At 39.6% G+C, this 14,300-nt stretch overlaps 3 non-coding genes across 3 annotated transcripts; all 3 read right to left on the bottom strand.

Annotated features, from left to right (window-relative positions):
- Window positions 1-4,454: 4,454 nt before the first annotated feature.
- Window positions 4,455-4,526, bottom strand: TRNAC-GCA (transfer RNA cysteine (anticodon GCA)). Its single transcript has one exon. It is a non-coding gene; the product is annotated as a tRNA-Cys (tRNA).
- Window positions 4,527-4,973: 447 nt separating this feature from the next.
- Window positions 4,974-5,045, bottom strand: TRNAC-GCA (transfer RNA cysteine (anticodon GCA)). The gene has a single exon. It is a non-coding gene; the product is annotated as a tRNA-Cys (tRNA).
- A 6,467-nt stretch (window positions 5,046-11,512) lies between these two features.
- On the bottom strand, window positions 11,513-11,584 carry TRNAC-GCA (transfer RNA cysteine (anticodon GCA)). The gene has a single exon. It is a non-coding gene; the product is annotated as a tRNA-Cys (tRNA).
- Window positions 11,585-14,300: the final 2,716 nt, after the last annotated feature.

Below are 14,300 nucleotides of genomic sequence, written 5' to 3'. Positions count from 1 at the left end.
ATAAATGAGGAAGACGAAAAGTTGGTTCTGTGGGTTTGAAGTTGGACAGTAAATGGATGTTGGCTGGTGGCGGCACGTGTTCGGACTGTTTTGAAAGAGAGAGCGGGAATTATAGAAGCCAATTCAGAAGAACAGTGCCCATGGAAATATCTGTAGAAGAGGCATGCAGCAGAAACAGTACGTCTATGGGACAGCTAGTGGAGAGACTCTGTTAGAGATGAATCATTAATTAACCTAACTGCCCTTTTCTGAATGGAATCAAGAAGCCTGAGAGAGGTTTTGGGGGCACCACCCCAGATGTGGAAACAATATTCCATGGTAGGTAGGGCGGATTTGCGATTTGTACAGAGTGAACAGCTGTTTGGAAGAAAAGTAACGCCGAGAGCGAAAGAGAAAAAGTTTTTTAGATGCAGAGGAAGCAATATTTGTAATGTGCCAAGAGAGATTAGAAGTCAGGGTAATTCCCAAAAGAGATATATCATTTTGCCTAGAAATCGGAGTGTCACCAAAGATAAGCATAGGAGCAGAAGAATCTTTTTTCCGAGATATAAGACAAGACTGAGTTTTAGAAGGATTGAAATCAACTAAGTTGTCTTTGCCCCACTGGAGAATTACCTGAAGATCGGCGTTTAAGGAATTGGTAGCAGATTTTCGAAAAGTTGAAGTTGATTGAGCAGGTCAAGGTTTCTCAAAATGGAAAGTGGAATGCAATGTGCTATCATCGGCAAAACTATGGATAGCATTTCCAGTCAATGGAAGCAGGTCATTAATATACAAGAGGAAAAGAGTGGGGGAAAGAACTGAACCTTGGGGGGACACCGGAATTAGTGGAGAAGTTAGAAGACAGAGAGCCTTCTACCATCACCCTCAGTGAACGATCAGAGAGAAAACTGGATAACCAATTACAAAAAACAGTAGGCAAACCATAAGACGGAAGCTTGTTTAGAAGACCTTTATGCCAAACACGATCGAAAGCCTTTGAGATGTCGAGAGCAACTGCTTGAGTTTCAACGAACCTTTCCATTGAATTAGTCCATAAATGGGTAACATAAGCCAGAATATCACCAGTGGATCGACACTGGCGGAATCCATACTGGCGATCGTAGATCAGACGGAAGGTTTCTAGGTAGTTTAAGAGTTGGCGGTTAATTGATTTCTCCATTACTTTAGAAAGAGTAGAAGTAATTGAATTGGGACGATAATTGGATGGGAGGGATTTGTCACCCTTTTTAGGAACTGGCTGGATATGAGCAAATTTCCAAGCAGAAGGAAAAACACATTTGGAATAAGAAAGTGAAAAAAGGCGGCAAAGAATAGGAGTAAGCTCAGGAGCACAGGTTTTGAGAACAGGTGGAGAAATACCATCAGGACCTGGAGCTTTCTTATCATCGAGATTCATCAAAATCCTTCTGATATCCTTTTAACGGAAGACCACAGGAGGCATTGAATGGAGCGTGTTGGGAATGGTGGGAGGTGCTTTACCATGATCATTAATACATGAGTTAGAAGAAAAGTGGGATGCTAGCAGGTCAGCTTTATCCTTGGCCGAAGTGACAACAGAACCATATGGTTTTGACAGAGGTGGGAACAGAGATGGGCAAAAGTTGCGGCCAATAGCTTTGGCAAGAGACCAGAATGCTCGGCTACCATTAGGGCAAGAAGCAAGTTTTCTACTTTTAGCCTGTTCAAACTCTAGTTTGGATTGATTAATAACTACCTTACAATTGTTGCGAGCTTTGGAGTAGACAGAAAATGAAACTGAAGAATTAGAAACAAGCCAATTACGGTATGCAACGTTTTTCTCTGGAACAACCTTAGCAAATTTATTGGAAAACCAAGGTTTAGATAAAGGACGAGATTTTAAATTGGAGTGTGGGATAAAGGATTTCATTCCTGCAAGAATAATCTCACTGACACGATCTGAGCAACGACATCAGAAATTTTGAAACAGTAATCCGACCAAGGAAAAGAAGAAAAGAAATCTCGCAGGTCATCCCATTTTGCATTTTTGTAATGCCAAACAATACGAGGTTGGGAATAGCCATGAGATAAAGGCTCCATTGGAGAAGAGACAATCATTAAGTAGTGATCTGAGGTGCCTAAAGGATCTCTCACTTCGACCGTGTACTTAGAAGAATTGTTTGTGGGCTGTATGGTTGGGACTGTTCGGTATTCTTGTAGGTAAATGAACAATCTGTGTAAGGTCATTAGTAATTGCAAAAGCATCAGCATTTCGACCAGCTGGGTCGGTGTGACTAGAAAACGGAAGCCAGCTGGAGTTGTGGACATTAAAATCACCAAGGAAAATTACTTCACTGTTAGGAAAGTTGGACTGGAGGAAGTCAGGTTGCAAAGAGAGGAGGTCAAAGAGCTCCAAGTGATTAGTGGAGTTGGGAGAACGGTAGAGACAACAGATGAATTTTACACAATGAGGTAGAGAGATTTTAAGCCAGAGAAGATCGAAAAGAGGAGATTCCAAATTACCAAGTCTCTGACAGGGAATTTCGGAACTGACATATGCACAAGTACCACCTTTGAGGAGGAAAGGAATCATACAGCGAATAATTTGGGCAACTGAGATGAACAGTAATTGAATTAACCGATAACTGAGATTCAGAAAAAGTACATGGGGTTTGGCAGACGGCAAGTGGAAATGGACATCGTTGAGATTAGAATTGAGACCACGTATATTTGTGAAATGAATTAGGAAGTGTTTGTGAGGTTTAGATCTTTTCGCAGATAAGCTTGCTCTATTAGTTTGACAATTCATGGTGTATTCAATAGTAAGAAAAAGTGGGTGGGACATGCTGTATGAAGTAATGAAATTTTTGGATATGGCGTACACGTGGTAAGAATATACCCAGCTCCTTTACATGACGTGGCCTCGACAATGCTCCCCGCATACACACTACTCGGACTCCCTTCAGTCACTAACTGGCAAAGTAGAGGTAGCAAGATTATACACCAGCTGATCCGGAAGCCTCCTAGAGTTACCAATAGGTTCTGTCCGGTGTACTAACTAGCGGCCGGCCTGCGAACACCGTTTTAGAGCTGTACCCTCGAAATGTAAGGAATTTTGGATCTCGCCACGACGTTCATCGTAACCTCAAACGTCATCAATCAGACTGCATGATGGAAGAGATGGGAAGGGTTGACCGGAACCGGTTGACTCTGCAGACTAAACATGGGTTCCACCACTTCAAGCCTCCAATAAGCAAAGTGGTGGTATTGCACCGGTTGATGAGAGTCATCTACCACCTAGTAAAGTTACTGGAAGGCCCCAACCAGAAAGGGCCACATCATTCCAGTCCAGTGAAGCTTTCGCGCCTTAATATCTTTAAATAAAATCACCATAGACTGTACAGTATAACATTGGAAAATTATCGTGCTGAAACAGAAAATTGTCCTTTCCTCATACTGCTTCCAAAGTGTAGAAAAAGCAAAATTGTCCAGAAGGTGAATGTACCAAATTTCAATTTTTAATATAGCCAAGTTCGAATTTTACAGTTGTACTTGTGGTATTGTGGTTTTTACGATATAGGAAAGTTGTGGTACGTGAATTGAAAAATAGTAGCAATTGCTTGAAGAGAGTATAGGAATAATAAAATTTCTCTTTCTTCTAATTCAGCGCGTCTTAAACAGTGGTCTTCGGATTCCTGGGTGTCCGTAGTGGGGTTAGCGAATAATTACCAAAATTTATTTTTAATATTTAAACGCTGAAAAAAATTTAGTGCAGTGAACGAAATATTGTTACGTGTTGAGGTCCACGAATACATTTTAAAAGCTAAAAGAGGTCTGTGAAAGGTTTTTCAAGTAAAGTTTTCACTAAAGTTTGAAAACTACTATTCTAATTTATTGCATCGCAAAAGTTGATTATTGTTCATGAATATATATATATATATATATAAATGACGGTAATAGAAACTTGGTGTTTTGAAAGATTTTGTCAATAAACAAAATCACGTGAATCAGGTGAAACATTCGAACAAGTTGGTGCATAACTACGAACTAAAATGATGCTATACACCAACTTGTTCGATTAGTAACTTTTCCGTTGTCTGAGGCCTTCAGCCCTAAAACCCTTTTTAGTATTTACTGTTGCACGCCATCTGGCATCTCTCATATTGTGCAGTTATACTTCATAACTGAGTTGTCGCTTATTGCATCACCAGGGTACTTGTTCCCCCCCACCGATGAGAGGTCAAGAAACTTCGAAACGCGTCTTGTTGGTGGTATCCGCCAAGAATAAGTAACCATAGTCTTCCCTACTGGCGAAGCATTGCTTATTCGAGGTAGTGCAATATCAGGGCATCTCGTTGTGAAAGCATTCACAAAATGTGATGTAACGAAAACAATGTCATTTCACTTATCTTCGGTGATGTACTTCTAACTAAAATAATGGTGTGCACTAACTTCTTCGATTAGACATAGTTGTACTAAATAAAAAAAGAACTAGGGAGCACCCGGGATTGAACCAGGGACCTCTCGATCTGCAGTCGAATGCTCTACCACTGAGCTATACTCCCTTGATGATAACGCTTTCTTTGTTGAGTTTTATATATTTAGTGTTTTTCACCATCCATTTATTTTGCTGCATGTTTAGTTGTGCCTGTGTACTTATCTTAATGTATCTGTAGATTGTTTGTATTCTATAGTGGGATTTCATTTTAGAAAACTTTCTTGTTTTGGGACGTGAAATTCGTTTCCTGAAGATAAAAAATATACAACCCACTGATTTAAGTTCTTAAAATGCTATATTAGGAAGTGATAACCAAAAGTCAATGCGTTACACACTACTTGGAATTCACAAAGAATTTAATGTCTCTATTAGCATTTCAAAATTCCCGTCCTCAGAAGCACTGATTCGAAATTTGAAAAATTATGCAAAATTTATGCGAATAAAACATTTGGATTTACAGTACGTTTTCATTTGAGCAGTAATACCTTTCGCATATTTAAAAATAATGAAAATCAGGGAGCACCCGGGATTGAACCAGGGACCTCTCGATCTGCAGTCGAATGCTCTACCACTGAACTATACTCCCCATATGCATTTTATTAATTGCATCTGTTCACTATGTACGATGAGGCAATAGTTTCATGAAGCGACAACTGATTAAATAATATGGTGCCTGTACCACTATATACCATAGATAAGCGATACTTGAATTAAAAGTGGCAAAAATTATCTAAATAGTGTTATAAAAAGAACAAAGAACTTACTTTTTATTCTAACTCAGAATAACATAAAAGTTATTTTGTTATCTATTAAAATAATTTGTTCCCGAATATAGATTGTAGTAGTAAGTATTATAATGAACTTGATGCTATAAAAGAGATCGTACATAGTGAAAATTTTTTTAAAGTTGTTTAAAATTTTTTTTTTCTTGTTGTGAAAGAGTGATGGAAGTGGTTATTCAACAGAAAGATTATACTGTAGGTATTGTGAGAACAATGTTGTTGTGTTGTTCATTTGGCCACTCGGTTACTGGAAGGTCCCACCAGGAAGGGGCATTCCAGCATCCGTCCACAGCACGAGGAGCCGGGCCAGGTTAATAGAGGGATGCCTGTTGGGGTGAACCCCTCCTGCCTGGGAAGGAGGGAGAGGACCCAGGACAACAAGTTGGGAAAGTGGGAATGGGTAAGGCGTTGAGAAAAAGCGGGGAAACAAAAGGAGGGGTCCCTCAGGCGAGTAGGAAATCGGAGACCACTAGTTGGAGAACACCGAAGAAAGGTGAGTGAGAACAAGAAGAGTGCATAATAGAGGTGATAGAGACAGGAGAGAGTGCTGGAAGACAAAAGAGGATGACACACCTTCCCCAAAGAGGAGAGCGCAGACACAAGGGGGACCTGCGTGGATAAATCCCATCTCAGTGCAGTGGTATCAGCAAGAAATCCAGCCCTGAAAGGTTAGCGTGAAATTGAAGTTCAGCGCTTGAGAGAACAGAAAAGGTTTCAGGCAAAGGTTGTCTACTCTGGAGCTGGTGGGAGCAGCGGCCAGAAAATTTCTTCTACGCTTGAAGAGAGCAGTACAAAATTGTATGACAGCATTGAATGCTTCGTTGTTGTCCGTTAGGGAATGAGGTGGATCAAGAGCTGGAAGGTTTGTCTTGAGGAGGAGCTGCTGTCTGAGATCAAGTTAACCTCTACAGTTTTGCAGGAGGTGGTCCAGTCTTCCCTCTCACCACACAGGTATATGTCGTCTTCAGCACGGCCAAGCTGTTTGAGACGGACTTTAATGGAGCCGTGACCGCTCAACTTAAAAGTAAGTAGTTTCCAGGTTTGGAATAAACCAGGCAAGTATGTTTGTTTAAGTAGTTAATGTCAGGAATGAATTTTCTGGTGGCTTCACCTTTGCATCCAGAGGACCAGCGGGTCTGCCATAAACTGGTAAATTTTAACCACAAACTCCTCTTGTCCAAAAAAGTGATTGTCTCCTGCAAGGGTGGATATCTGAGAAATTTTGTTTTTAACCGTTTTTTAGACCCATTCGGCAATGTAGGGATCACCTGGAGAGCTGGAGGTTCTGTGGTTCTGCAAGCCCTAGTCATATGATAAGAGCCGCTGGATTTCATTTTCTTTGTTTGCGAAGGTTATTCTATCTACCCTGCGAAACCAGACGAATGTACCATAAGATGTATCGGGAGGAAAACGGTAATATACTGTACATGGAACTGAGGTCCTTTGAGTCCCCAGACCTTGTGGGTGACTCTAGCTTGTATCTCTACGTACTTCTTTACTTTAGTTTTGATGTAGTACAGGTGTGGGAAAAATGTCCATTTATAGTCCAAGATGACTCCAAGACATTTTATTGTAACGCTGGAGTTGTGGGACACGCCCTGAATGCGAATAACTGGAGGTCTATTTATGTCCAAAGTTCTCTTGATGAGGAGCATTTTCGTTTTGGTGGTGGAGATGGTCACCTTATGCGTTTCTGTCCAATGTGCAAGAACAGACAGGACGTCGTTTTTCCCCCAACTCAAAGCGAGGCCCGGGCAGAACCCTCTACGAGGATGACGAGATCATCTACGTACGCGAACATGGAGGTAAGCTGGAAGGAGTTGCAGAGCCATTCATCCAGCACCATGTTCTATACAGCCGGACCTAAGATGTAACTTTGAGGGCTGCCTCTACATGTGGACTTGGTTATGTATGGAAGAGGGTTTTGATAGTGATTTTTCTGTCAATGAAGTAATTGATGAGACTGTTGTAGATTTCTGGTGGGCAATCCCTTTATCTTACCACTAGTGAGATCTTGCTGGTTTGTCTTACTCACTAGTGAGGTTTACCGGCAGCTCTTAGGAGACCATGTGCACCCTGCCATGTTGCATTTTTTCCCTGACAGAAACGGTATCTTCCAAGACGATAATGCGCCGTATCATCGGGCCCGCACTGTGCACGAGTGGTTCGAAGAACACTGAAGATATCACCCATCTTGATTGGGCTTCCAATTCGCCTGATCTCAATCCAAATTAACACATTTGGGATGTTTTGGAACGGGAAATGGGGCGTATGGACACGCAACTGTCATCTATTCGGACATTGTGGAAATACTACTTGCAGCCTTGCAGGTAGCAGGGCTGCAGAACCCCATGGACATCTTCAGATATCAAATGGAGTTAATGCCTAGACAGAACTATACTCCCTAGGCAAATGGTAGGAATTAAAAGTGGCAAAATTTATCTAAATATTGTTATAGAGAGAACAAAAAAACATTTTTATTCTAATTTAGAATATCCAAAAGTTGTATTATTATCTGTTAAAATAATTTGTTGTAGAATATATGTAGTACTAGATATCATAATAAACCCGGTGTTATAAAATATTTTGGTATAATTTGGTATAATCATTCAGTGTATAACATCTCTAAGAAGAAACGTTACAGTTGTGATATCTATTGTCGGGATTTGAATCGTCTTATCCAAAATATTTAGTTAAAATTGAAATGTACCATACAGTAAAAGAATTATAATTTGAAGGTCAATAACTGTTTTGATAGGCGCTTTCTGCATAATGCCAGCAGTCCTCATGCAGCGATTTTATTATAAAACATTATTGAGATTCACATATCCCAATCACTTAGCGCTTGGGACTGTCGCCTCCCTCAAGCCGCCCCTGAGTACGTGTACCGCTGATGGTATGTACAGTGTTGTTCAAGTGGTGTGCAGAAAGAAAAAAAAGTAGCAGCACTTTTTTCTCAAAAAGAACAAACAAGTGTATGGCAAGGGAGAAATTGGTACCAACGGAAGATGCTTAAAATATTATTTGTCTGTTATATCTGGTAAAAAAAAAAAAAAGAAGTGAACTGCAGCCATTATCAACCCACTGGGATGGAAGCCTCCTCAGCAATTCATGCTGAAGGAAATGGACCATAATCTGCCACGCTGGTCCAGTGCGGGTTGGCAGATCGACCGTATTTAGCAGTCAGAGGCTTGAACCCCGGTCTACTCAAGGAGCGTGTGCTACTGCACACCCGCTCCTGACCACTCGGCTACGGAGGCCTTATATCTGGTAGTGTCAGTTTAATTCCACCATCTGTGTCTATTGACGTAACAATAGAGTTAAGTGCAGCAAACTTCCACAAGCTCAAAGTGTTCTATTTTTGCCCACCTCGGTAACATATTCTTCTAAACATAAGTTATGGGGCTGTCACTGAGAACTTCTTTAGCTATCCCACTTTCTGTGTTGTTGTAGGAGCATCAGCGACTAAAGCCATATTACTCCGTGTATATTGTCTCTAAATTGAGTATGTGTTCTAAGGTAGATTTTCTATTTTTACTGGACGAAAAACCCTAGTTTTCGAGAGAAAAAAGCATGCTACTCTCGCCTGAGACTAACTAACCCAGCTACGTTGTGAAAAATTATCATAAAAATTCCTCACATCATCGATGGGACTCGAACTTAGGTCTTTTCTACCCGGTGTGGGGGAGGACGGCGATCTAACCAACTATGCTACCCACTAGGGCACTTTCTGTGTCAACATAATTCTCGGATGTTTGGTGGTACAAGAAGTAAGGCGAGACGTCAGAGAATTTGTAATTTTTTGTGTTTGAAGTTCTAATTTTATTTTTATGAGAATGGTTTATAATTTGTTTACTAAAGACAGATTTCTTGTACTCAGGTCGAAATGCCTTAAAATTTTTACACGTGGATTTACTTGGACACAATGCTATTAAAAGAACACTATTGACTCTGGTTTATATTTTAGCCAATGTATATTTTCATGCAATAAAAACATTTGAGCAGTAACCGTCTTGACATACTGTATTTAAAAATAATGAAATTTAGAGAGCACCCGGGATTGAACTGGCGACCTCTCGGTCTGCAGTTGAATCCTCTACCACTAAGCTATACGCCCTTATACTCATTTTTCTCCTGGCATCTATTCACTATGATGACGCAGTAGCTACATGAAGCAACAACTCATAAATAATGGCATAGCAAAAATTATATTGAGAAATAAAATACTATTATACCACATATTATGATTAAGGTATTTATTGCAATAAATATTTTAATCGTCACATGTGGCATAAGAATGTTTTATTTCACAATATAACGGGGTTTATTTTTATTTTAATAACAATATTCAAGATACTGCATATAGAGGCAGCAGTAATCCCAGATTAATGTACAAACTGTATGATAGCGCAGTCAGGGTAATGGAGAATGAAAAGCGCCTGGGGTTCATTGTTCAGTCAGATATGAAGTGCTAATAGCAGTGCAAACAGGCTGTCAGGACAGCTCATAGCATTTTGCGATGATATACAGGAATTTTGCTATCAGGGATAAGGAGGCGATTGTCTCGTTGTATAAGTCAATGGTTAGGCAACATCTTCAGTACTTTATACAGGTCTAGATATTTTAGGGAGAATGCGTTGGAACGGATAAAGAGAAGAGCAATGCGATTAATGAAGAGAACAAAAGTGCTCTTACCAAGAAAGGCTTCAATTCTGCAGACTGCAGCTTCAGATCACCTGCGAGGAGATCTGATTGAGGTGTTTAATGCTCTGAATGGACTGAGTAACCTCAGTGCTGATGCAATCCTTCCTCATGTTCAGACTACACATGTGAGTGGACATAATTGAAATAGAGGAAGGTGTGAGTGGACATAATTGAAATGTGTGGAGATTTGCCGCCATTGGATAGTTGATTGTTATAACAAACTTCCATCTGGTGTTGTAGAAGTGGGTAGTTTGAATAAATTCAAGGAAGAACTAGACAAGCTATTAGAGAGGATGGACAAATAATATTGGAAGTGCTTTTTTTTTTTTTTTCATTTTGGCTGATGTATAAACTGCTCTGCTGAAGGAGGAATGGACCTTCTGGTCCATTCCTCCTTCAGCAGAGCAGTAAATTCAGCAGGTGATTGGTCTGACCCGAAGCCAGTGTTCTAGTTCATCCTAGAGGTATTCAGTGGGGTTAAGGTTGGTGCTCTGAACAGATCAATGAAGCTTTCGCACCCTCATATCTTTAAACCAAGTCACCACAGACTGTGCATTATGACATGGCACATTTTCATTTCATACTGATACAGAAAAGGGCTTTCCCCCATACTACTTCCACAATGTAGGAAGATCTGAATTGTATAGAATGTCAATTTACCGCATACCAATTTTTAATGCAGCAAAATCCAAAGTTTTACTGTCGTACTTCTACTACTGTGATTTCTGTAGTGAATGAAAGTGGTGCACGAGTCAAAATATGATAATATTATTTAGCTGAAGAGAATATACAAGACCAAAATTTATCTTAATTATAATTTATAGCATAGCAAAAGTTTATTATTATCCGTGAATATATTTTTTTACAGGTTATTGAATCTAGTACTTGATGTTATGAAAGATTTTATTGGGGAAAAAAAAAACCTTTAGCGTCAGGTCAAACAGTGTTAATAGTGTTCTTTGAAGCACTGATTGAGCCCAATTAAAAATAAACGCTTTAATTGAAGGTAGTGGCGTAACTAGGGTTGATGGCGCCCAGGGCAAATAAAAAAAATGGCGCCCCTTGAAAATTATTCTTTTGGAATTTTTACATTTTTTAACCATAAAAAGGCGTCCCCCAAATTTGGCGCCCAGAGCACTTACCCCACCTCCTCACCCTAGTTACGCCACTAATTGAAGGCTAACTGTAATGTAGAAAAATTTGGCTTGTACTGGAATGTTCATGGTTGGCAAATTCGTGGCTCGTAAGCACTGCCGAAATTTACGTTTGATTTTATCTTTATATATATTATTTACGTTGTCATACTTTTAATTTGTACATAACTTTCAAAAGATCTTATTATATAATTTAAAATTATTTCTTTAATATTTTTATTTACATATACAGTATTTTATTAACCTTAAATGTAACTATAACGATTTTATAAAGGAATATATTAACTAGAACCTCCTACTCTAGAAGATTCCGGTTTGTTCGTATAACGTCTACTTTTATGGGACTGAAACACTTGAATCTGTAATGCCATATTCATATAGTCCTACTAAAAAAAATAAATAAATAAAGTAATAGGGAGCACCCGGAATTGAACCAGGGACCTCTCGATCTGCAGTCGAATGCTCTACCACTGAGCTATGCTCCCTTCGTGGTAATGAAGTTGTTGTACTCTTTACGTGTATTGTCTCTCACCACCCAATTGTAATCATAAGGATTTTATAAAAGAATATAGAAGAACTCTTTATTGTATACAGAAGGCACATTGCTATACACAACACCCTTCACGGCTGCAAGCCAAGAGTTTATATAAAAGGAATAACACAACATAATAAACAAAGATGAGAATAATAAAAAAAAAAAAAAATAGCATTATGACTAAAGAAAGGTTTGAACACTGGAGTGATGGATCCATTTTTTTTTTTTTTTTTTTGGGGGGTAGTTGTTGGCGCATCGGCTTCTGTGGCCATAATGCACCTGCCAAGGTTTTTGCAGTACTTTGATCCAAGCCCGAGGCGGGATTCGAACCCGCGACCTTTGAGTTGCCAGAAAGGCACTTTACCCACCCGGCTAGTCCGGTCGGCGATGGATCCATGGCACTGATGGACGGATCCCTGGTTCAAAACCAGAGACCTCTCGCTCTGCAGTCGAATATTCTACCACTGAGCTATGCTCCCTTCTTGGTAATGATGCTTGTTGTATCCTACCAACCAATTGTAACCATAACGATTTTATGAAGGAATATGTTAGACTAGAACCTCCTACTCTATAAGATCCCGATTTGTTTGTATAATATCGACTTTTATGCTACTGAAACATTTGAATCTGTCATGCCATATTCATATAGTCGTACTAAATAAATAAAAATGTTAGGGAGCACCCAGGATTGAATCACGCACCTCATGATTTGCTGTCGAATGATTTGCCACTGAGCACTGCTCCCTTCTTGGTAATAAAACTCGCTGTACTCTATGCATTTATTGTCTCTCAGCACCCAATTGTTTGGCTGCATGTTTAGTAGTACCTATATACTTATAAATAAATAAATCTTTGTTGTCGAAGATATGCATGCTAACAGCGAAGTACATACACTGGTGTTCAAAGAAAGTGCATCACCTAGGAATTTCACATTTCTAACCCTTTTTCGAGATGGTATGTTACATTAATGACTAGCATCACAAATAGAAATATAAACAAAAGATATTTATTAATAGTTAAGGCAAAGCTAAGTAATATTTGACAGGTGCTCTCAAAATATTCCAAAATGAGCATTTGAACCTTTATACAACAGTTTTGGTAAACACAATAATTATGGCTGAAATGTTATCAGAAGCTCTCAATTTGCTTCAGTTTATCATTTTAAATGGAAAACAAAATGAAAAGTTCATCAGGTGCAAACTAACATTTAGTTGAACCGCCTCTGGCCCTAATGACAGCAGCACACCATCAAGGCATTCACAAGATCAATTTCTGAAGATAATCAACTGATAGTTCATGAGTCCAAACATGAATTATGGCTTCCTGAAGTTCACGAAGGGTATTTGGTTTATTTCTGGCAACTGCAGATTCCACATGATGCCAACAGTTCTCTATAGGATTCAGGTCCGGGCTGTTTCCTGGCCAGCTAAGAGTTGTAATGGACCATTCTTCCAACCATTTTTTCATCTGTAACAAATATAAACACATTACTGTTGAACCTGTAATGCAGAAATGAAGCTAAAGTAACTACAGAAGTGCCTACTTACACTTTTCGCCCGATGTCAAGGAGCAGAGTCGTCCTGAAAGATGCAGTTACTTGGCAGGTTGAAATGGTCTCTAATGGTTGGCAGCAGTGTGCCTTCCAGTATAGCCAGGTATCCATTGGCATTTGCAGAGCCTTTTATAAACTGCAGGTGACCTACTCCGCGATACGAAATGCACCCCCATATCATTTGGCTGGTAGGGAATTTCACTGTAGACACCATACAGTCTGGATGGTATTCTTCACCACGCCTACAGCGAATCGTTTGTCTCCCATCAGAGCCATGCAAGTTGAATTTCTTCTCATCCGAGAAATAACTGACTTCCACTGCTCAAGGGATCCATTTGACATGCTCCTTACACCAAATTAATTGGGCCTTTATATTTTTTGTGTGAGGAGAGGCTTCTTCTTAGGACGACAGGCTACAAGTCTATTTTCGAAGAGGCATCTTTTGACTGTTACTGCACTTGCTACCAGTCCTGTATGTTCTTCGCATTCTCATTTCAGCTCAGACGAAGAAGCTTTGCGGTTTTTAAAGCATAAGCGCTTCAAAACGCGGTCCTGTTTTGGCGTAGAGACTCGTTTGCGTCCGGTTCCTTCTTTCTTATCAGCGGAACTAGTATTCTTGAGTTTGGAAAGAAATCTACTCTCTGTCAACTGATTACAAGACACACTATAAGCAATATAACTGGAATAACTTCCTCACGTGAAGCAACAATTGCACTCTTTCTTCGTGGCGTCGACTGCAACTCTTGCAGAGCGTTTTTATATAGCTGAAAGTAACAGCTGATGCAATATTACATCATCACCTACGCGTGTCAATCTTATTTGATGCAATCTGTAAGAAATATTGCCATATACTTACGTGATGCACTTTCTTTGAACACCAGTGTATATGAAGGCAAAGTTCGCTCCGCGGCCAGAAAAATGGCGATGGATTCACACCTCCATCTACACTCCAGCAATGAGCAATATCCCGTTATATGGTTCCCCTGAAAGAACTTATTTACTATTGCTCATTAAGCATTTTTTTTTTTTTTTTTTGATAATCATAATCAAAGAAGACAATATGCAACTGAAAAAGATTAGGGTTTGTATTTTAAGATTTTAATTTAGACAATAA

The sequence above is a fragment of the Mastigoproctus giganteus genome, chromosome 3 (genome assembly GCF_048544385.1).
Source record: "Mastigoproctus giganteus isolate SK-2022 chromosome 3, ASM4854438v1, whole genome shotgun sequence".
NCBI classification, from domain to species: Eukaryota; Metazoa; Arthropoda; class Arachnida; order Uropygi; family Thelyphonidae; genus Mastigoproctus; species Mastigoproctus giganteus.
The sequence above is the reverse complement of the archived record's forward strand: the minus strand, read 5'-3'. Positions and strand labels throughout refer to the sequence as shown.